This window comes from Clarias gariepinus, chromosome 14, assembly GCF_024256425.1.
Source record: "Clarias gariepinus isolate MV-2021 ecotype Netherlands chromosome 14, CGAR_prim_01v2, whole genome shotgun sequence".
NCBI lineage: Eukaryota > Metazoa > Chordata > Actinopteri > Siluriformes > Clariidae > Clarias > Clarias gariepinus.
In genome coordinates, this window is record NC_071113.1 from 3,207,501 (window position 1) to 3,229,984 (window position 22,484).

Consider the following 22,484-nt stretch of genomic DNA (forward strand, 5'->3'; position numbering starts at 1 on the left):
AAGGGTAGATCATAGTACAGGGACCTACTGCTAGCATTAGGACAGATGAGTGGACAGAGACATACTAAGAATTTATGCCAGATGATAGTATGTGGACCTAATACTTATGTCAGGACAGATGATAGGACATAAAAAAAAAAAAAAAATACTAGACCTTCAGAAGAATGAATGGCTCGGGCACTGACGCAATGAAAAAGCAAAGGTGGCTAATGCAATAACCGCTCGATATTAGCGATGGGAATCACCAGAGACCGATCCGATATTACCATGATACCTAGATGGCGATTCGATTTGTGTTCTGATTCTGTATGCATTCCCTCTACTGAGAGCTAGCTACATGAGACACTAACAGGACAACATGCAGGGACACACGAGTGTGCCGTCAGGAGAGTGGGTATCTTCTTGCCTTTACTCGTGCTCTAATACCGCTGTGCTACACAAGGCAGAAGTGAACTCAACTTATTTTAGAGTTGTGTGTGTGTGTGTGTGTGTGTGTGTGTGTGTGTGTGTGTGCGCGTGTGTGTGTGTGTGTGTGTGTGTGTGCGCTTCCATTCCTTCTGTGCCCCAGGGTTGGAACAGATGAGTATTGATTAGCTAAGTGATTGATTTGAACTCGTGGGACATCGAATCAACATCATTTTTTGTCCACACCCATACGTGTATGCGCGCACACACACACACACACACGCACACACACACACACACACACACACACACACACACACACACGTTATGCTAATTACAATTAGCCCTACACATTTTCCTACATGTCCTTTATGGGGTTCAGGGTTTTACAACCCATAACATCTTAAGTCCCCGTTATGCAGGTTGCGATTCAGTCCCCATAACTTCTTGAGACAGCATTAAGTAGTTTTTGATCCACTCTCCAATAATATGATGAACACACACACACACACACACACACACACACACACACGAACATGCACACACAGAGAGCCTCAAGGGGTCTGTGACACAGATAAAGCTATATGACACACTTTCTCCAATCCTCAGAGCTCGTCTCACATAACAGCGTTAGTGTGTCTGCAGTGTTAAGCTAATTTTTAATTCAGTGTGTGTGTGTGTGTGTGTGAGAGAGAGAGAGAGAGAGAGAGGGAGAGAGAGAGTGTGTGTGTGTGTTATTGGGTTTCTCGGTTTTGCGTATCAGTTTTCAGTGCAGTATGAACACATGGTAAGAGTCGCTGCCAGACAGGAAGAAATCCAACATCAGGGAGTCCTGTTAACAGTTTCCATCAGGAGTGTGTGTGTGTGTGTGTGTGTGTGTGTGTGTGTGTGTGTGTGTGTGTTAAAGAGAAAGGCAATGCAAAAATGAGACGAAGTCAGTAATACAGTGGGACGAACTGTCTGGGTGTATGAGGAGCTCAGTATTAAGAGGGTATTTTATATTTTACCTTCACAAATGAAAACTAATGTTATATACAATCATTTAGGGTTAAAAATAAATTGGAATACAAAATATTATCTTTGAGTTGTTGTTTTTTTTCTTATTAAATTGCTTTATATTTGACCTATTTTAGTAACTGCTCAGGGAATAGGGCTAAAGGATCTTTCCAGGTTTTCTACATTGTAAATACAAATAAACACATCAACAACTGTACTTATCAACAAACGTATCAACCAACGTACCAGAACAACTGACCTTTGTTCAAAATAACAACTGACTGTCGGTGTTGTTGTTGTTAATTAATGACCTAATCTAATGCCATACATGTTATTTCATAGTTTTGAAAAATTCCAGTATTGTACTATGAGAAGATATCATGTCTGGAAATCTTGAATTTAGTTTTAAAACCGAGCTAACACCTGCTCAAGACCTTGCAATCGTTTAAGGCAGTAAAACGAAGCAATTTCTTCATAATCTTACAGAAGGCACACTCTAAACTATTCACACACTGGCATCCCGTGTGGTAAGAGTGTATTATTTCCTAAGCTTGATTAGAAATATTAATTATGGCCATGACAGACAGGTGCTGTGCAGTTAAATGTTAAACTCATGTATTTGAAGTTATTTTGTGATGTTTAAATGGGAAACAATGTAATATAGAATTGTGACATTATTTTGCGATATTAATTGGATCAGCACCAAGGTATTGTGATAATATCGTATAGGGTGGAGACAGGTGACTCCCCTCCATAATGTGTATGTGCATACATACGTACAGAGTCCGCCAAAAAAGTATACACACTTCAGGAAAAGAAAAGTAGAATGATGTATATTATTATAAAATACATGTATAATGTATAATTTGTTTATATGAGATAAAACAATAGAATATAAAAAGAAATAATTTAAACTTAATAGATTTTACAAATGATTTTACAAATAATAAATAAGTTTTTAGGTTTATTACTGTCGTATTTGAATTTATATCCAGGAAAGCTTATTTTATTTACTTATTTAAAATATTAATAAAAGCACTTTGCACTAAACATAAAAGAACTTAGTTTGAAAAAATATGGGGATTAATTTATAGAAAGCATTTTGATAAAATTCTCTGTTCTTCGTAATTCTTTGTAATTTATATACTTATATTAATAATATATTATTATATATTTATTCTCTATACCGCTATATCTTGTATACAGTGTCGCGGGGGGGCCTGGAGCCTTACAGGACACACACACACACACACACCTATTCACACACTATGGGCAATTTGGGCAAGTCATTTAGCTTGCATGTATTAGTGGACTGTGAGAGAAACCCGGAGTACCTGGAGGAAATCCACCAAGTAGGGAAGAACACACCAAGTCCACACATTCCACATTCGAACCCAAGACCGTGGAGGTGCGAGCCCACAGTGCCACCAATACTTATATATTTTGCAAATAACTTTCTCAGAGTTTCTTTATAACTATACAGTAATTGTACAAACATTAAACTAATACTAAGCTCATTTTATCATTAGTCACTATTGTGTAAATATGGTTCAAAATGTGCTTAATGTGGTGTAGAAACACACACACACACACACACACTAGACCTTTATCTGTAGCTCTGGCCCTTCTCTTGAGTGACATTTCATCACCTTGCCCCGCCCCCAGGTCCCTTATTATAACATTTGCCTTCATTATTGATCCTTACACACATACACATGAAGTTAAGGCGAAAAATATCACAGAATGTGTGTTCTAGTGAGCATAAAAAATGACAAACACTTTATCACTGACCCTGACCGTAACCTCAACCCAGACAATAAGACTATTACTATTATTATTATTATTATTATTATTATTATTATTAACTCCACTTTCAGGACAGATCTAATATCCGCTATGTGCCACCTCCACTAATAGTCACGCTAGTATAACTAGAACAACATTAAAAGCAGTTACATCACAGCTGGAGTGTTTTGGGGAGTTTTTGGGAGGACCTGAGCTCCAGATGTGGTGGAATCTGTCCTGTCCTACACACACCTACAGCACATCAGCTGACTTCTGTGACACATTCGTACTAGAGAATATAAACATTACACTGGAAACTGACTGTAAATATCCGAGTTTGTGTGTGTGTGTGTGTGTGTGAGAGAGAGAGAGAGAGAGAGAGGGTGTTTGTCATTCAGGGTGTATGCGAGTGTGTGAGAGTGTGGGATTTAGGGTGTGTGTGAGTATGGGTATGTGAGTATGCATGAATGAAGCTATGTCAATGTGAATGTGATTTAGGGCGTGTGAGTGTGGGTATAAGAGAAAGCATGTGTGTGTGTATGTGTGTGTGTGTGAGAGAAAGAGAGAGAAAGCATGCGTGTGAGAGAGAGAGAGAGAGAGAGAGAGAGAGAAAGTATGTTTGTGTGCATGTGTGTGTAAGAGAGAGAAAGAGAGAGTGAAAAAGTATGTGAGTGTGTGTGTATGTGTGTGTCGATGTTGTGTGTGTGTGTGTGTGTGTGTGCGTGTGTGTGTGTGTGTGTCGATGTTGTGTGGGTGTGTGCATGTGAGCAGAATTAGAAATTCTTAATAAGAGCTTTGACCTACTTTATGAGCTTACAGTGATACATTTAAAGATTGAACAAGAGACGATGAGCGAGAAGACTGACCTGATTTCATACATACAGAAACTGTGTGTGTGCGTGTGTGTGTGTGTGTGTGTGTGTGTGTGTGTTCCACCATGGGACAGAAGGGGGAAGGACTCTATGCCTTTTGATGAGATTTCATGTCTTGAATATGAAATATGTGTGTGTGTGTGTGTGTGTGTGTGTGTGTGTGTGTACAGAGAGAAATGAGATCATACTATCGTTCCCTCAGGCATGTCTCAGGATGTCCTCCTGTCTTCATGTAAGATAAGGCATGCATGTCTAATCCTGCATCAGACGTCTCTCCCACCAACAAAAGCCACGACAGGAAACGGATCTGTTTGGAAATAAAGGAGACAGTGGGCGTGTACACGACTCGGACCACAGAAACACCATCGTTTCCAGTCCGCTGCAGACTTCACGTTCTCATGTCTGCCGAGAGGAGAAATGTTAAGTTAAACTGCATTAAGTTAAACAAATGAGGCTTAAGTCTTCGGTACATTCGCAAAATATTTGCCAAACACTAAACAGCGTTCCACTGAATGTTCTGCTAACCATGAATCCATAACCTCCAGGGAAATTGTTCACAGAACCTTGGAAAGTACGAAAGTCACATAAATTTATGAAATGATTATAAATTAGCACGATCATTTTTGAATCTCTAAATAGCTTAATACTTGAATGTTTGAAAAATGTAACTTTTTTTTTAGAATACTGACAAAAATCAAGCAATTCAACGAGTAAACGCTCTGAGAACGTTAAGCTAATGTAAAATGATTCGCTGCAGATTGGTGGTTACCTGTGAAAGAACGAAGGTAGTCTAAATTTCCGTAATCACTTCTAATCCGTAGTGTAAACAGGGTAAAATCTGTAATTCGCAAAGTAGCGCAGTTCATCGAAAACGTTCCTTAATTTATAATTTGGCATAAAGGTAAATAACCTTCGGTAACTGCGATAACCTTTAAAAGATGCCTCACTCATGTGAAATTTGAATAAACATTATCAGTTTGCATAAATTGTTACATATTGTTTTATAAAAACAGTGAGCAAAAAACTCAAAAAACTTTGTACATTAACTAAACACTGTTCAGAATATGAAATTTGAAATTGATCCACATTTAACTCTGCCTCGAATAGTTTGACGCGGACACAGTTACCATTAAATGTAAAAATCCACATAATCCATCATTTGTAAAAAATTGTGAGATTTCTTATGAAAAAAATACAAAATCGTCCTAATCGAATTTACATTCAGAAAACGACTGTTTGTGGGATACACTGTGAGCGGGGCAGAACCGAAGTGCTGTGGCTGCAGAGGGACTCGAGAAATGAAAAAAATGAAAAACGACAAAGAGAGAATGCGCTCGAAGGGAGAATGGAGGGATGAAGATAAAGCAGAACGATGGAGAGAGCCCTTATTGCCTTTAACCCTATTGCAGCGAATGCCTGTGGGCGGAGATGCAAATCGTTTTTTTCCTTCCTCTCCTCCTCCTCCTGAAAACAATATTGCTTTTTCCGAGAGTACGATCCATCCTGGAAGAGAAGTGCAGTAGAAGTGAGGGAAAGAAAGATGGATGGAAGTGTGAACAGTAATCAGGACGGAGCCTGCAGCCATGCAGCGGCTTTTAAATTCCATTTTTTTTTTTTTTTTTATGAAGGGACGGTTACAGGTTAATCAAACACACACTCCGTGATCATGTGACCGACCACGGCATGGTGATGATGATCCATCTCGTTCCCATCAGGCCTCCCACACGTGTGCACACACACACACACACACACAGCAGATGATGATGAGGAGAAACAGAGCAAAACAATCATCACGTTTCTGAGCCATTAGCTTAGCACACAACAACCGCTCAGAAACAACAAACGCTCGAGCCAAGACCGACAATCGGACACACGCTTTTGATCTAAACCTCACTGGACTTGTGTGATATCGTTCACCTCACACTCTTGTCGGCTTTGAAACCTTGCGCATAGCAATGGACTGTTGGCACGATGGTGCGGGTTGGCAAACTTTTCTTTTTCACACCCACCGCTCAGGGCTGTTTATTGTGGCTACAGTGAACCTCAGTGTGTGTGTGTGTGTGTGTGTATGTATTAAATAAGTTCTAGCTTGATTGTGTATTGCGTGCTGCTAGTGCTAGTGCGGTCTATTGCAACCAGCTAATGTTAACAGAGAAAAAAAATTCAGCTAGCTTAGCACAGCTAGGAAAGCTAATGACAGTGACTCGACGATACATGACATACGTTCTTATCTTGCTTAACCAAAAACGTAAAAAACATTAAAAAAAGACGAAATTCTTTTAAATACAACTTCGTATTAAATGTGTATAGAGTTACAAATAACGTGGAATGAAGCAGCAGAGATCGTTAAGACCGCTGGTGCACTTACTTCCCCTAGCGGAGTCAGCTCGCTTTGCTAAACGAAGCTAACATAAAGCCAAGCTATTGATGGATAAAAATCAAACAAGTAGCCTTCACACTAATTAGCATGTTATTTCATTTTAGGTTAAATAGCACTGTCGCCTTGCACCTCCAGGATCCGGGTTCAATTCCCGCCTCTGTGTGCATCTGCTTTGCATGTTCTCCCTGTGTTTGGTGGGTTTCCTACAGATACTCCGGTTACCTCCCATGACATTCAGATTAGACCAAATGGCATTCCCAAACCGGCCGTAGTTCGTAAATGAGTGTGTGTATGTATGTGTGCCCTGCCATGGATAGATTGGCAACCTGTCCAGGGTGTACCCCGCCTTGCGCCCTCCTGGGATAGGCTCCAGACCCCCCCACAACCCTGTATACAGGAAAAAGTGGAATATACAATGTATACAATGTACACATTAAATACAATGTAGTGATAATAAGACCTAAAACTAATGTATAGATATTAAAGTTTATAATCAGGACAAACCAAAAATTTTGAAACAAAACGATCACTACACGACAACAAGACACGAAGTGAGAAACACCATCACTAGCATGAAAGCAAAAAAGGAGCTTTCGCCTGACTTCTACTCCAGCTTTACACTCCACTTGTTTTCATGTCATCCATCTTCTGAAAAAAATTTATCTGCACATCTGTACACCACTCATCCTCACAAAGAGAGAGAGAGAGAGAGAGAGAGAGAGTGTTAGAGTTAGGATGACATTTGAATATCTCAAAGGGCCGCTAGCTACGAGCTCCTTCCATTTCTCTCTCTCTCTCTCTCTCTCTCTCCCTCTCTCTCTTCACACATCTCGACCCTCCCCCTGCTTCCCTTTCCTCCTTCTCCAGCTCAAATTTGCACAAAACTTTCATTAGCATCGGCGGCAGGGGTGCGAGAGGCGGCCATGTCTGCTGCTCCATTAGCACCTCGGACCATAAATCAGGCAAATCTCTCCTCCAGGGCGACTCGCTAATGACACACCGCTAACGCTAACGCTGAAGGGCCTGCCATCACATCTGTGGAACCAGGAGAAAAAAACACGCACGAAAATCGCGAAAAACCCTTAGGGCTCAAAGATCTTTTTTTTTCCCTTAATGCTGGAAGATTTTAAAAGCTTGGATATTTTTAAATTAGCAAGAAAATAAAACTGTGTGAGCTTTTAAAATGAGAGATCTGATTGGCTGAGGGACAAGACAAGGAAAAAAGTCAATCAGATGACCATGGGGGGTTTGGGGGTTGATTGATACACTCGTTTAGGAGACAGGTAGACGTGTGTGTGCGTGTGTGTGTGTGTGTCAGATAGACCAGCACAATCATATGTTGTGACAGTGAGGAATCAATAAGCCCCGCCTTTTCAGACAACCCACTCAATGAATGTGTATAGTAGTGTAATGGAGAGTATATGAACACTGCGTGTGTGTGTGTTTGTGTGTGTGTGTGTGTGTGTGTGCGTGTGTGTAAAACATACCTGTTTTACTCTTCATGGCCCACCGATCCAATGTGTGTCAACCTTTCACTAAAAGAAAGATAGAAATGTGTATCAGCTTTAACAGCACACACACACACACACACACAGACACAGCTTCGTCTGGCGTGTCTGGCTCTGGAGCATACATCATTACAGATATCATTATCCAGCTGAGCCCATCTTTGTGTGTGAGCAGGACAAAGAGACTTGTTTTCACACACACACACACACACACACACACACAGGTTTGCTGTCTTGGTCAAGTATTTCCATTTACTGGAAATGCATAATGTTTCGTAAACACCTTTAAGAAGACTAAACACACACACACACACACACACACACACACACATACATACCAACTCTATCAGACACAATGGACATTAGTGGGGAGATGCAGAGAGGGGAGGAGTAATGAAAAATGGAACTTGTCCTGTTTTTCTTTTAGTCCATCTCTTTCTCTCTCCCTCTCTCTCGCTCCTTTCTCACATGTCATCGTGTCCTCCTCCAGGCCACTTCTGCCTTCTGTAGCATCTCTATATCCACACACACACACACATTTGAGGATCGAGCGAATGTTCTGAAGATCGATGGTGGTATCCGAGGGAATCGTTAGCGTCATTAGCGTTAGCCATTAGCCCCCGATCCCCATTAAGGGGCGTCCGTCGATCCCAGAAAAGGGCCGATCTATAAGGACAAGAACTTTATGTGATTTGTGGGGAAAAGGGCCAGACTGTGTGTGTGTGTAAGAACATAACTTAGTTTAAGATTCAGCTATAGAAATAAAAACAACTCCAGACTCCTTTCATCCGCCCTCCCCCACCACCACCACAGTTAAAAGTATTGCCACCCCTAAGCCCTAAGGCGACGCTTGAGGTGCTCATCATCCTAGGATCAGTTGTTCTCACCCTGAGATGGAGACACGTATCTATGGCACACATAATTAGAGTTAATAACTACACAAAAACTAAACATAAAATAACGAGTATTGGAATTGCCAGTTTCTGTTTTGTTGGAATTGTGTTTCTGTTCATCACTTATACAGACCGAAAGAGAGAATGAGAGAGAGAGAAGGAGGAAGAGGGAGAGACAGAGAGACAGAGACACAGACACAGAGAGACAGAGGCCTATTTGTGGGAAAGCACAATGACAGGATTGAGACATTATGAAGGTTTCCGTGCACGCCAAAGACCCTTACACACACACGCACACACACACACACACACACGATAGGCTTGATGGATTGCTCTGAACCACATTTGTAGGGGTTTTGTCTTTGAGCGCTGCGTGTGTGTGTGTGTGTGTGTGTGTGTGTGTGTGTGTGTGTGTGTGTAGCGCTGCAGAAAGGCCATGTGGGATTGATTCGGTCGGCTGGCCTCGCTGCAGGACTTCCCTCCAGAGGATACAAGTCTGCACACTCACACACACACATATGCACATTTCTATCAGTGCTATCCATCCATCCAGTACTGCATACTGAATTGAGTCTCCTGTGTGTCTATATATATATATATATATGTGTGTGTGTGTGTGTGCGCGTGTACGTATGTATGTATTTAGCATTATGATTAGCACTCTATTTTATCATAACCCTCAGCAGCAAACTCATACATCCCACCTACTCTGACCTCTGACCCTGTCTTAAGATGTCACTGTGGTAACATAAACAAACAAAAGACTTTGTCTCATTGAATTAAACATACAGAAATGTGTGTGTGTGTATCACTGAGGTAAACATACATAAATGTGGGCGTGTCATTGGAGGTAAACATACAGAAATGTGGGCGTGTCATTTATGTAAACATACAGAAATGTGGGCGTGTCATTGAGGTAAACATACAGAAATGTGGGCGTGTCATTAAGGTAAACATACAGAAATATGGGCGTGTCATTGATGTAAACATACAGAAATGTGGGCGTGTCATTGATGTAAACATACAGAAATGTGGGCGTGTCATTGATGTAAACATACAGAAATGTGGGCGTGTCATTGAGGTAAACATACATAAATGTGGGCGTGTCATTGAGGTAAACATACATAAATGTGGGCGTGTCATTGAGGTAAACATACAGAAATGAGGCCGTGTCACTGAGGTAAATATACAGAAATGTGGGTGTGTGAATTATTGTGGTGAATGTACAAAAATGAGGCCATGCGCATCCCTGAGGTAAACATATAGAAATGTGGGCATGTGCATCACTGAAGTAAGTGTACAGAAATATAGGCGCTTCACTGAGATAAATGTACAGAAATATTTACGTCACTAAGGTAAATTTACAGAAATTTGTGCATCACTGAAGCAAATGTGGAGAAATGTATGAGTGTCACTGACGTAAACTTACAAAAATGTGGGTGTGTCACTAAATTAAACATACAGAAATGTAGATGTGTCACTGAGGTAAATGTACAGAAATCCGGGCATTACTGGGGTAAATATACAGAAATGTATCTGTCACTGAGGTAAACATACAGAAATGTGTACGTCACTGAGGTAAATGTACAGAAATTTATCTGTCACTGAGGTAAACATACAGAAATGTGTACGTCACTGAGGTAAATATACAGAAATTTATCTCACTGAGGTAAATGTACAGAAATGTGTACGTCACTGAGGTAAATATATACAGAAATGTGTACGTCACTGAGGTAAATATACAGAAATGTGTACGTCACTGAGGAAAATGTACAGAAATGTATCTGTCACTGAGGTAAATGTACAGAAATGCGTACGTCACTGGGGTAAATGTACAGAAATGTGTACGTCACTTAGGTAAATGTACAGAAATCTGTACGTCACTGAGGTAAATGTACAGAAATGTATCTCACTGAGGTAAATGTACAGAAATGTGTACGTCACTGGGGTAAATGTACAGAAATGTGTACGTCACTTAGGTAAATGTACAGAAATGTGTACGTCACTGAGGTAAATGTACAGAAATGTATCTCACTGAGGTAAATGTACAGAAATGTGTACGTCACTGGGGTAAATGTACAGAAATGTGTACGTCACTGGGGTAAATGTACAGAAATGTGTATGTCACTGAGGTAAATATACAGAAATGTGTACGTCACTGAGGTAAATATACAGAAATGTATCTCATTGAGGTAAATATACAGAAATGTATCTCACTGAGGTAAATGTACAGAAACGTATCTGTCACTGAGGTAAATATACAGAAATGTGTACGTCACTGAGGTAAATGTACAAAAATGTATCTCACTGAGGTAAATATACAGAAATGTGTACGTCACTGAGGTAAATGTACAGAAATGTATCTCACTGAGGTAAATGTACAGAAATGTGTACGTCACTGAGGTAAATATACAGAAATGTATCTCACTGAGGTAAATGTACAGAAACGTATCTGTCACTGAGGTAAATATACAGAAACGTGTACGTCACTGAGGTAAATGTACAGAAACGTATCTGTCACTGAGGTAAATGTACAGAAATGTGTACGTCACTGAGGTAAATGTACAGAAACGTATCTGTCACTGAGGTAAATATACAGAAATGTGTACGTCACTGAGGTAAATGTACAGAAATGTATCTCACTGAGGTAAATGTACAGAAATGTGTACGTCACTGAGGTAAATGTACAGAAATGTATCTCACTGAGGTAAATGTACAGAAATGTGTACGTCACTGAGGTTAATGTACAGAAATGTGTACGTCACTGAGGTAAATATACAGAAATGTGTACGTCACTGAGGTAAATATACAGAAATGTGTACGTCACTGAGGTAAATGTACAGAAATGTGTACGTCACTGAGGTAAATGTACAGAAATGTATCTCACTGAGGTAAATGTACAGAAATGTGTACGTCACTGAGGTAAATGTACAGAAATGTATCTGTCACTGAGGTAAATGTACAGAAATGCGTACGTCACTGGGGTAAATGTACAGAAATGTGTACGTCACTGAGGTAAATATACAGAAATGTGTACGTCACTGAGGTAAATATACAGAAATGTATCTCACTGAGGTAAATATACAGAAATGTATCTCACTGAGGTAAATGTACAGAAACGTATCTGTCACTGAGGTAAATATACAGAAATGTGTACGTCACTGAGGTAAATGTACAAAAATGTATCTCACTGAGGTAAATATACAGAAATGTGTACGTCACTGAGGTAAATGTACAGAAATGTATCTCACTGAGGTAAATGTACAGAAATGTGTACGTCACTGAGGTAAATATACAGAAATGTATCTCACTGAGGTAAATGTACAGAAACGTATCTGTCACTGAGGTAAATATACAGAAACGTGTACGTCACTGAGGTAAATGTACAGAAACGTATCTGTCACTGAGGTAAATGTACAGAAATGTGTACGTCACTGAGGTAAATGTACAGAAACGTATCTGTCACTGAGGTAAATATACAGAAATGTGTACGTCACTGAGGTAAATGTACAGAAATGTATCTCACTGAGGTAAATGTACAGAAATGTGTACGTCACTGAGGTAAATGTACAGAAATGTATCTCACTGAGGTAAATGTACAGAAATGTGTACGTCACTGAGGTTAATGTACAGAAATGTGTACGTCACTGAGGTAAATATACAGAAATGTGTACGTCACTGAGGTAAATATACAGAAATGTGTACGTCACTGAGGTAAATGTACAGAAATGTGTACGTCACTGAGGTAAATGTACAGAAATGTATCTCACTGAGGTAAATGTACAGAAATGTGTACGTCACTGAGGTAAATGTACAGAAATGTATCTGTCACTGAGGTAAATGTACAGAAATGCGTACGTCACTGGGGTAAATGTACAGAAATGTGTATGTCACTGAGGTAAATATACAGAAATGTGTACGTCACTGAGGTAAATATACAGAAATGTATCTCACTGAGGTAAATATACAGAAATGTATCTCACTGAGGTAAATGTACAGAAACGTATCTGTCACTGAGGTAAATATACAGAAACTTATCTGTCACTGAGGTAAATATACAGAAATGTGTACGTCACTGAGGTAAATGTACAAAAATGTATCTCACTGAGGTAAATATACAGAAATGTGTACGTCACTGAGGTAAATGTACAGAAATGTATCTCACTGAGGTAAATGTACAGAAATGTGTACGTCACTGAGGTAAATATACAGAAATGTATCTCACTAAGGTAAATGTACAGAAACGTATCTGTCACTGAGGTAAATATACAGAAATGTGTACGTCACTGAGGTAAATGTACAGAAACGTATCTGTCACTGAGGTAAATATACAGAAATGTGTACGTCACTGAGGTAAATGTACAGAAACGTATCTGTCACTGAGGTAAATATACAGAAATGTGTACGTCACTGAGGTAAATGTACAGAAATGTATCTCACTGAGGTAAATGTACAGAAATGTGTACGTCACTGAGGTAAATGTACAGAAATGTATCTCACTGAGGTAAATGTACAGAAATGTGTACGTCACTGAGGTTAATGTACAGAAATGTGTACGTCACTGAGGTAAATATACAGAAATGTGTACGTCACTGAGGTAAATATACAGAAATGTGTACGTCACTGAGGTAAATGTACAGAAATGTGTACGTCACTGAGGTAAATGTACAGAAATGTATCTCACTGAGGTAAATGTACAGAAATGTGTACGTCACTGAGGTAAATGTACAGAAATGTATCTGTCACTGAGGTAAATGTACAGAAATGCGTACGTCACTGGGGTAAATGTACAGAAATGTGTATGTCACTGAGGTAAATATACAGAAATGTGTACGTCACTGAGGTAAATATACAGAAATGTATCTCACTGAGGTAAATATACAGAAATGTATCTCACTGAGGTAAATGTACAGAAACGTATCTGTCACTGAGGTAAATATACAGAAACTTATCTGTCACTGAGGTAAATATACAGAAATGTGTACGTCACTGAGGTAAATGTACAAAAATGTATCTCACTGAGGTAAATATACAGAAATGTGTACGTCACTGAGGTAAATGTACAGAAATGTATCTCACTGAGGTAAATGTACAGAAATGTGTACGTCACTGAGGTAAATATACAGAAATGTATCTCACTAAGGTAAATGTACAGAAACGTATCTGTCACTGAGGTAAATATACAGAAATGTGTACGTCACTGAGGTAAATGTACAGAAACGTATCTGTCACTGAGGTAAATATACAGAAATGTGTACGTCACTGAGGTAAATGTACAGAAACGTATCTGTCACTGAGGTAAATATACAGAAATGTGTACGTCACTGAGGTAAATGTACAGAAATGTATCTCACTGAGGTAAATGTACAGAAATGTGTACGTCACTGAGGTAAATGTACAGAAATGTATCTCACTGAGGTAAATGTACAGAAATGTGTACGTCACTGAGGTTAATATACAGAAATGTGTACGTCACTGAGGTAAATGTACAGAAATGTGTACGTCACTGAGGTAAATGTACAGAAATGTATCTCACTGAGGTATATATACAGAAATGTGTACGTCACTGAGGTAAATGTACAGAAATGTATCTCACTGAGGTAAATATACAGAAATGTGTACGTCACTGAGGTAAATGTACAGAAATGTATCTCCCTGAGGTATATATACAGAAATGTGTACGTCACTGAGGTAAATGTACAGAAATGTATCTCACTGAGGTAAATATACAGAAATGTGTACGTCACTGAGGTAAATATACAGAAATGTATCGTCACTGAGGTTAATATACAGAAATGTGTACGTCACTGAGGTAAATGTACAGAAATGTGTACGTCACTGAGGTAAATGTACAGAAATGTGTACGTCACTGAGGTAAATATACAGAAATGTGTACGTCACTGAGGTAAATGTACAGAAATGTGTACGTCACTGAGGTAAATGTACAGAAATGTATCTCACTGAGGTAAATGTACAGAAATGTGTACGTCACTGAGGTAAATGTACAGAAATGTATCTGTCACTGAGGTAAATGTACAGAAATGCGTACGTCACTGGGGTAAATGTACAGAAATGTGTATGTCACTGAGGTAAATATACAGAAATGTGTACGTCACTGAGGTAAATATACAGAAATGTATCTCACTGAGGTAAATATACAGAAATGTATCTCACTGAGGTAAATGTACAGAAACGTATCTGTCACTGAGGTAAATATACAGAAACTTATCTGTCACTGAGGTAAATATACAGAAATGTGTACGTCACTGAGGTAAATGTACAAAAATGTATCTCACTGAGGTAAATATACAGAAATGTGTACGTCACTGAGGTAAATGTACAGAAATGTATCTCACTGAGGTAAATGTACAGAAATGTGTACGTCACTGAGGTAAATATACAGAAATGTATCTCACTAAGGTAAATGTACAGAAACGTATCTGTCACTGAGGTAAATATACAGAAATGTGTACGTCACTGAGGTAAATGTACAGAAACGTATCTGTCACTGAGGTAAATATACAGAAATGTGTATGTCACTGAGGTAAATGTACAGAAACGTATCTGTCACTGAGGTAAATATACAGAAATGTGTACGTCACTGAGGTAAATGTACAGAAATGTATCTCACTGAGGTAAATGTACAGAAATGTGTACGTCACTGAGGTAAATGTACAGAAATGTATCTCACTGAGGTAAATGTACAGAAATGTGTACGTCACTGAGGTTAATATACAGAAATGTGTACGTCACTGAGGTAAATGTACAGAAATGTGTACGTCACTGAGGTAAATGTACAGAAATGTATCTCACTGAGGTATATATACAGAAATGTGTACGTCACTGAGGTAAATGTACAGAAATGTATCTCACTGAGGTAAATATACAGAAATGTGTACGTCACTGAGGTAAATGTACAGAAATGTATCTCCCTGAGGTATATATACAGAAATGTGTACGTCACTGAGGTAAATGTACAGAAATGTATCTCACTGAGGTAAATATACAGAAATGTGTACGTCACTGAGGTAAATATACAGAAATGTATCGTCACTGAGGTTAATATACAGAAATGTGTACGTCACTGAGGTAAATGTACAGAAATGTGTACGTCACTGAGGTAAATGTACAGAAATGTGTACGTCACTGAGGTAAATGTACAGAAATGTATCTCACTGAGGTAAATGTACAGAAATGTGTACGTCACTGAGGTAAATGTACAGAAATGTATCTCCCTGAGGTATATATACAGAAATGTGTACGTCACTGAGGTAAATGTACAGAAATGTATCTCACTGAGGTAAATATACAGAAATGTGTACGTCACTGAGGTAAATGTACAGAAATGTATCTCACTGAGGTAAATATACAGAAATGTGTACGTCACTGAGGTAAATGTACAGAAATGTATCTCCCTGAGGTATATATACAGAAATGTGTACGTCACTGAGGTAAATGTACAGAAATGTATCTCACTGAGGTAAATATACAGAAATGTGTACGTCACTGAGGTAAATATACAGAAATGTATCGTCACTGAGGTAAATGTACAGAAATGTATCTGTCACTGAGGTTAATACACAGAAATGTATTGTCACTGAGGTAAATGTACAGAATTGTGCTAAAAGTACAGAAATGTGGCCGTGTCACTGAGGTAAATGTACAGAAAAAAGTGAAGAAAAGGTGGCAAAATAGGACAAATATGAAAACAAGAGAATAAACTAAGAAAACAGAGGGGGGGAAGAGACAGTTAAATAGGCTGAGTGAGAGAGAGAATGATAAGGAGAGGGAGAGATAGAGAGAGACACACACAAGGAGAGAGAGAGAGAGAGAGAGAGAGAGAGATAGAGATAGAGAGAGACACAAGGAGAGGGAGAGAGAGAAGGAGTCCTCCCCTGAGCAAGACAATTATGAGCCGGCTTTCCATCACACTCCACACGACAGCCGGAGACAAGTTCTGTCCAGACTAATGATGCTCGGGTCACAGGGGTGTGTGTGTGCGTATACTGTTTATATGTGTGTGTGTATCAGAAGGTAACATGAGTTGTCAAAATGCAAATACCCAGTGTAAGTCAAGTGTGTGTCCAACGCTGTCTAAAATAAGTCTTGCATTGGTGAGGAAATCCTGCTAAATAAATGAGCAGTGACACACACTCACACACACGTGCCATATATGACCTTTCATTAAATGTGTACAAAGAAAAAATATAGTTGCAAGCAATGATGAGCGGGCCCAAGCACCCACCCGGGTGCACCACACAACCTGTTTGTCTTTTGAGTGAGTTAAGAGCGTGTTAAGACCTCCAAAAAGCCAAGACACACTCATGTAATGTATGAGTGTGTTTGTGCGTGTGTGTATGTGTGAATGAGTGTGTGTGAAAGAAATGTTTTGTTTGGCATAATGAGCTCTAAAGGTGTACTGAGGTTCGTGTGCACACGTGCAAGTGTGTATGAGCTATGCAGCAAAATCTCGTGTGAGGGCCCCTGAGGGCCCCGTGCCACGCAACTCTTATGCATCCTAATGGCAACAGATTGCAACCTGCCTGTCAAAGTTAAAGTTTTAAACCCCTCAAAAGGCCAAAAACGTAGGAAAAAAATAATTCTTAGAAAAAACAAGAGGGTTCTGCGCATCCTATAGTGCTTGGGCCCTAAATACTGTATATGTGAAAGGAAGTAACAGGTGATCAGCGAGTGTAGCTAGCACAGTTAACATACCTCGCTTAAAAAAACATTAAACCATCACTTCTGTAAATTTGGTTAATAGTGTTAAAAGCGCACATTAGCTTAGCGAACAGCTAGCACAGTACAGTGTATGTTGTTTAAACTAACAGATAGCATGACACAGCGTATGTTGATTTAATAAACAACAAGCACAGTACAGTGTGCAATATTAATAACAGCTAGCATAATGCAGCATATGTCGATTTAGCGAACAATTAGCATATTACAATGTGTCCATATTAATAAGTGCTAGCATGACGCTTGATATAGCTTTTACTCTTTTATCATGGCCTGAAGCCTCAGATGATGAAGTTCGCAACTGCTGTTTAAGGTGTTTGAAGTTTCAGTGCCTCCTCTGTGTGTTTTGTGTGTGTGTCTAAGTCGTTTGGCAGAAGGCGAACTGAGGTCGGACCCATGACCCAGGAGAAGACAAATGCTTTTAGCAGGAGGCCTGCTGATGTGCCATTTCAAGTGGTAATGGACAATGACCCCTGGGGGTCGGAGGTCAAATGCAAGGAGCGCTCTGGAAACTCAAGCCAATCAAAACAGAAGCAATGGAAACAGAAGAAATCCTCGCGGAGCACAGCACGAGGCTGCACCACACCGTGCAACGGCGAGTATGAGCAATGAAACAAAACACAGGAAAACCTTTAAAACAGACAGAGATGGATGATGGGGCTGTTTTGATCTTCTTGTGTGGTTTGGGACACGCCCACAGCGGTCTTGTGACAGTATTTACGTGGCCTATACAGTGAATAGGGGGCATGGGTTGGGGCACATTATAAAGTGAGAAGGAGTGCTGTTTGGGACATGTCCACAGTGGTAGTGTGATCACAGTGGTCATGTATATCGCCTATATAGTGAATAGGCCGTGTGGTTTGGGACACACCCATAGTGGAGCAATGATAGAATTTACGAACATGATCCATTTAGGGATTACGGCAATTGGGTTGAGACACGCCCACAGCAAAATAATGATGATGTTAATGTGATCTATATAGTAAATAGGATGTGTTTGGGACACACCCTATTCACTAGATATGGTGTGTGGTTAGGGACACAATTGACTGATTATGGTGTTTATGTACATGGCCTATATAGTAAATAGGGTGTGGTGTTTGGGACACACCCCCAGTAAGGTGATGATGGTCTTTACTTACGTGATATATAATCTGGCTTTTGATTTAGGACACGCCGAGAGTGCACTGATGATGGTGTTTATGTGGCCTATATAGTGAATATGGCTGTTGGTTTGGGACACGCCCACAGTGCACTGATGATGGGGATGCTGTGGCCTATGTTGGGACAGGATCACAGTGCATGGGTGTTTGATGAGGAGGGAGTATGAAAGAATTTGAATGGATGTGAACTTCCCTTAGTGTCCGTATGGAGAGAGGTGGGAGATTTTTTTTTTTTTTTTGAGGCAGAAGAAGAGAGAAGATTAGGAAAGACAGGAGGGATTCTTCTGCATCCGGCGAGAGGGATGGTTACGCAACGCTCACAAAATAGAGCACACTGATCAAAGCGTGGCAAAGACTCGAGCCTAAAGCCGTCTCACACCCACACAGTCACGGATTTCTTCCTCCATGAATATATTTACCTCCTGGAGAGAGACGAGGCAGAGAGGATCAAACAGGAGAACTTCGCCTGAACTTCCAAAAGTACTTATTGAGGAGCAGACATGCCAAAAACACAGCCTTCCACTAGTTAAGCCACAAGATACACTTACACTCTGAATGTTATTAGAGCTATAGGGAATACACACACACACACTGGAAACTCCTTCTACCTGAAACAAGCAACTTAACGATCAAAAGCTACTCTCATCTCACCAACACTTACAATCTTGCATTAAAGTAATTTTTCTGTGTGAGAACAGCGTTGCGTCTGCCATTTTGGAGGAAATCTTAATCAACTGAACACAATTAGCGCACACAAGATGGCGATTTTGTTGCTGAAGTGGGTTTTTACTGGGGTTTTCAGCCTTTACTGCTCAAGTGTAGACTTGGTGTGTTTCTGTTGGAGAAGCTAAGCTAAGCACAGAGATAAAGCAGTTAGCCTTTCTGTTTAGTCGCATCCGGTTCTTTCAGGGTTTGGCCTGAGGCAACAAAATAATGAAACAACAATGAATCTGCAAAAGTCAGCGCAGACACACACACACACACGTGGGGTTCAGGGGTCAGTCAGCTTTAAATCACCCTCCGCTTACACAAGAAAGTAATATTGGTTCAGGCTGCTTTCTGCCTTACTTTTCTTACTCTCATTTCTTAGCTGAGAGCGCTAACCTTGAGCGTTTGCGGCAAAACCAACAAAACCGCACACTTTATGATGACATAAAGAGGAACTGAAAGGGCAGAGCAAGGAATGTCAGTCAGGCGGCCTCTGCAGCGCCGTCTCCCTCCATCCTTCCCTCCTCTCTTTTGCTGAGGCACATGTGTTTTTATTTACCGTAGCGGCTAACGCTATATCTGCGCGCCTCAGAGTGCCTTCTTTGTGCGAGACCTCATCAATCAGGCGTCTCGGATCCCAAACAGAAAAGCAGATGAGAGACAAAGGGAAAAGAAGATGGGGGGATGAAGGAGGGAGTGACCTGAGCTCAAGGCGCTCGATAAATCAGCGCTCAACAATAACACACGCGGCGTAATGTGGCTAAGCTAATTCATCACCTCAGCACGAGGCCCAACAGGAGATCTCTTATCTGAGCGCAGCTGAGGGAGCACGGGTGGGGGAGAGGCATGTGTGTGTGAGTGTGTATGAAGGGTATAATAAAAAAAAGTCAACACCTTAAGCTTGAAATTGCCTTTACAGTACATTAAAACTTTAATTGAATATTTTACTTGAAGAATTGTATACTGTATACTGGATTGCAAAAAAATAAGTATGCTGTTGAGTAGCTAGCTAAATATTTTAAAAAGCTATTTGCTAGCTGGCTAATTTTTTAGGACTGCAGTTGTTTGGCAAGCTAACAATTTAAGAATGCAGTCAAGTAGCTAGCTAAATGTTTAGGATTGCAGTTAGCAAACTAAATATTTAAGAATGCAGTTAGATAGCTAGCTAAATATTTAGAACTGCAGTTAACTAGCAAGCTAAATGTTCAAGAATAGAGTTAGCTAGCTAGATAGCTAGCTAAATATTTACAACTACATTTGTTTAGCAAACTAAATATGTGAGAATAGTCAGCTAGCTAGCTAAATGTTAGGATTGCAGTTATGTAGTTAGTTAAATATTTAAGAAAGCAGTTAGCTAGCTAGCTAAATATTTAAGACTACAGTTAACTATCAAGATGAATATTTGAGAATACAGTCAGCTAGCTAGCGAAATCTTTAAGATTGCAGTTTATTAGCGAGCTAGAAGCTAAATAATAAACAGCTTAATTATCTTGAAAGAACATCCATAGCTAAGTAGAAAACAACCATGAGTTTTTTTATTTATTGTCCTCCACTAACATCTAGACTATCTGATGGATTATAAAAAATATGAACATATAGAAAATTTTAAGCTAACACCTGCTTGAGCTAGTGAGCTAAAAAGCGACTCCAGCTCTACATTCTAATCCTGCACATTAGCAGCTTTCAGTTTTTATTTTTTTTTTATCATTATTTTAACATTCTTCTACATTTATTTTAGCACAAATTTAGCAAAATTTTATGTCAAAACTTTTTTTTGGTCAAGATTCCCAACAGATTTTTACTCGACATCTGTGCAGTATTATCCAAATTATTCCAGGATGAAGAAAGTGATCACTTGTGATCGACTGTGATAACGTCTACTTTACACAGTGAAATGTTAAAATGAAGCAACACGCTACTCCACCTTAGCAACTGCCGATAACAAACACAAACATAAATAGTTTAATGAATTAGATTTACGTTCTTACGGCTAAACAAAGAGTTACACAGGAGAAACTAAATGAAGGGTGTAGTAAGTGTTTATTTCACACACACACGCACACACACATACACGTATGCACACACTTGTTCTGTCTCTCCGGAGGTAAACAAGCCTCCTGAGAGTGTTTCACAAGGAAGGATCGATGGCCTGAAAGTGCAGCCAGGGAGTAAACAATCGATCCAGGATCATTAAAGACGTTCCTGAGTGAACGCAGCCTGGGAAAGTGTTTATTTGCGTCTCTGTTGATCATTTTCGTCCTCTCTCTCTCTCTCAATCTCTATGTTCCACTTTTCTTTTCTTTTCACTCCTCCAGGCTCCAGGGTAATAGAGGTAACAGTTGTGCAATCGCTCTTTTCCTTCGTCGCTCCATCATCCTGTCCTTCGTACTGTGAGACTCGACCCACTAGTGCCCCTCCTTCTTCTCCCCCTCCACGTAATCCCTGACATCTGGCCCTTATTGATATTTATGTATTTAGTGGTTAAAAGGGGAAAAAAAAACCTTGGACTGCCGCAATTCTAACTCATCGACTGAAATTCGGTAGAAGGTAGCGGAGTGCTGTAACCAAAGTTCTGACAAGTTTTATGGAAGATGTTACAGCAGTTGAATCCACCATATGCCTCACACTTTCTCTCTGCTATTTATTTAACAACATTTTTGTTTTATAGTCCAAACACACTGCAATATGTTTAACACCACTGGGCTTAACAGTGGTCTACAGAGATAACGCGTACATACTGGTCATTTAATGTTGCTTAATTTAACCAAACGACTTGTTGGAAAGGAGCTCTCTTTTCTTTTGGGTGGTTTCCTCATTAACCGAAAAATTTATATTTAACCCGAATTGGACAGAACCCTCGTAACTGGTGCTTATAATAGCCCGGTGTTCCCCAAATACCCTCACAATCTTCATAAAGCAAGCCATCTTCTAACAAGAGGGTGGTATGCATTCACAATACATTACTTTTATTATTGGAAAATAGCTGCTACTAAAAATAGAATAAAATTTGCTGCCTATACAAAAAAAGAGCTGCC

General features: G+C 39.8%; 1 protein-coding gene across 3 annotated transcripts in view; it reads right to left on the reverse strand.

The window, feature by feature from the left end:
- Positions 1 to 22,484, reverse strand: part of raraa (retinoic acid receptor, alpha a) — an 81,127-nt gene that overhangs the window by 41,653 nt on the left and 16,990 nt on the right. The window contains exons 2-3 of one of the 3 annotated variants that reach the window (XM_053511208.1): positions 7,926 to 7,973; positions 4,247 to 4,365 (exon numbers count right to left, since the gene is read on the reverse strand). The exons of 1 other annotated variant lie outside the window; for it this stretch is intronic. The gene's annotated coding sequence lies outside the window, so the exon portion shown is untranslated. The remainder of the gene's footprint in view (positions 1 to 4,246; positions 4,366 to 7,925; positions 7,974 to 22,484) is intronic. One more of the 3 variants, XM_053511209.1, reaches the window with a different exon arrangement.